Source organism: Ascaphus truei, chromosome 7 (assembly GCF_040206685.1).
Source record: "Ascaphus truei isolate aAscTru1 chromosome 7, aAscTru1.hap1, whole genome shotgun sequence".
Lineage (NCBI taxonomy): Eukaryota > Metazoa > Chordata > Amphibia > Anura > Ascaphidae > Ascaphus > Ascaphus truei.
In genome coordinates, this window is record NC_134489.1 from 57,880,909 (window position 1) to 57,883,971 (window position 3,063).

A 3,063-nucleotide genomic window follows, 5' to 3' on the forward strand; every position below is an offset into this window, starting at 1 on the left:
AATGTAACGGTCAGACTCCCACCCCTGTGGGTGTAATCTGCTCCCAATTACATGTATGTGTGTTGTGGTGAACCTGCTGGCAACAGGACTCCTGAGTCTCCCGCTGGTTGGTAATGGGGAATATCACCATGGCATTCGTCTGAGGTAGGGTTCTGAGTCCTACTCACATTTGGTACAGCGCCTCCACCTCATCAGGATCCCTACGGTAGCAGGGAGGAGTTTCTGACAGGGAACTCCTTGGTGCATCTTCCTGGGGAATAACTCAGACACACTCAGGAAGGATCTCTTGAACCAGGGCATCTTTAATAGCATGTTACGTGGCAGACTGCCCATCATAGCGGTCGTACTTAGCCGCAAATTTCCATGAGGTACTCCATGCAGAAGGTTCCTCCTCTCTTAATTTAGTTGCTCTCCACCTCTCCCCTAAGGGAGATCACCAGCTGTGCCAGGTCCCTGGACACAGTGTGTAATCAGCTTGCACTTGACTCTCTGACAGACAGACTTGAACTGCTGCAGACACTGCACTCAGGAACATAAGACAACACACTAACTTTAGGCAGTGCTGTGTAATATATAGACTCCAGAAAGACCCACCTCTGTGTCACTAACAGTGGACACAAAGCATGTTGTTACTTCCTTTGCTACATATGACACTTCACCAGGGTTTGCGGGCAAACCTCCATGATAGTTACTGGCACCCTGCTTTCTTCACTTCAACTGCAACTGTTCGGGACACTTAGCAGTGGCCTAAACAGAGATCGAAATTTTATGAGTCATTACTGACACTAGCGAACTCTCTTCCCATGAGCGCTAAAGGCCATGTCTGTACATACTGTGCTATATGTATGCACACACAGCTGTCTCTCACACATACTAATACTCTTTATTTCTCCATCCATATACACCAATAGGGACCACATAGTATCCACACACACTTTTAGTTGTGCTACAAACTCTCACATTTCCACACCCACCCACACCATTTATATCCCTCTCACTCCACACACACCTTGTGTAGAGCACTGTTTATACTGTGGGCTCTCCATTAATTTTTATTCACACTGATACACATACACACTCTTTCTTCACTTGCTTTCAGTTACCCTTTGACACCTCTAGCCATAAAACACATCCACACCGGGGGAAGGACAAGCACAGATAACATTCCAAGAGACACTGTTTTCAAGTTATCCCTGCTTCATTCATTGTAACATCGCCGGAAGAAGAGATCAGTGTATCTCGAAAGCTCGCACAAATAAAAGCATTTCGTTAGCCACAGAACGGTATCATCTATTTATTTTTTGATTATATATATATATATATATATATATATATATATATATATATACAGTGGTTGACAAATCACCAAAAAATCTACTCGCCACACAAAAAAATCTACTCGCCACCTAGTACCAAACGTGTGCTGCTTGGGCCAATATTTACTCGCCCGGGGGTTAAATCCACTTGCCCGGGGCGAGCAAATGTATAGGTTTGTCGAACACTGTATATATATATATATATATATATATATATATATATATATATATATATATATATGTGTGTGTAACGGGTATTCCCTCTGGCCTGACCCACCCAATCTCATATTGGCCCCTGTGGTCTAACCAGTCCCCATTACATGGTCGTGTCTGGTGGTGCACCTGTAGGCAACAGGACTCCTGAGTCTCCTGCATGATGGTATTCGGGGATTGTCAACCCAGACAGGCAGCTGAGGTAATGTGTGCGAGTCCTTCCTATATCACGTGCAGCGCCTCCACCTCATCAGGATCTATGCATCCGCAGGGAGAGGGTCCTGATGAGGAACTCCTTCTTGGTGGTGCCTTCCACTGGAGAGTAACTTCACACTCACACAGTGGGGGTATCTTTGAACAGGGCATCTTTATTGATCTCGTATGGGCAAGCTGCCCTTCACAGCCAGCTGTCTCAGCCGCACATATTGATTTGCTGTCCCTTTGACAGGTACGCCCTCCCAATGGAGTGGGATCCCCTCTCCCCTTAGGGAGATCACCCATGTGCCAGGTCCCTGGACACAGTGTGGCTCTTATCAAGAAATGGACCACTAGTTACTGCACTAGTGGATCCTTCGTTCCCAACGCACTCCAACAACTCAGCAACAACTAACTTTGGGCAGTGCTGTGCCTTATATACCTTAGGAAGCAGGCACACCTCTGATGTCACTAACTGTGGACTCAGAGCATGTAGCCACTCCCATCCATACATAGGGCACCTCACCAGGGTGTGAGGGCAAACCTCCATGATTACTGCAGGCATCCCTGTAACTTACCAGGTGTAACGGTTTTTGTGAACCGGCCTGACCCACCCAATCTCACATTGGCCCCTGTGGTCTAACCGGTCCCCATTACAGTGTGATAGTGTCTGGTGGTGCACCTGTTGGCAACAGGACTCCTGAGTCTCCCGCATGATGGTGTGTGGGGAGGACCCGTCCAGACAGGCAGCTGAGGTAGTGTGCTGAGTCCTACCTAGTTCCAGTGCAGCGCCTCCACCTCATCAGGGTCCCTTCGGTCACTTGGGGATGGTCCTGGCGAGGAACTCCTCTGTGGTGCTCCTCTCTGTACAATCACTCCACACATGTACACGAGAGGTGTTGTAGTTAAGAGCATCTTTATTGCTTGAGGTGGGCTAGCTGCCCCTCGCAGTAGTCTCTCTAGCCACTCATAATCATTAGTGCTTCCCTTTGAAAGGTGTAATTCTCCTTTAATAGGGATTCCCTATCCCAGCCGGGATGTCTTTACTCTGTGCCAGGTCCCTGGACACAGTCTTCTTACTCAGCTACTATAACATAACTCTTACTCCTCTCAGAACTCTGGCAGAACTCCCCAGAACTAACTTTTAGACACAGTGCTGTGCCTTATGTACACTCTGGAAGCTGACACACCTCTGACATCACTAACCATGGAGTCAGAGCCTGTGACCACTCCCATCCATACATAGGGCACCTCACCAGGGTGTGAGGGCAAACCTCCATAATTACTGCTGGCATGCCCACAACTTACCAGGCCTTACTGTCAGCAGGAGAGATGACTG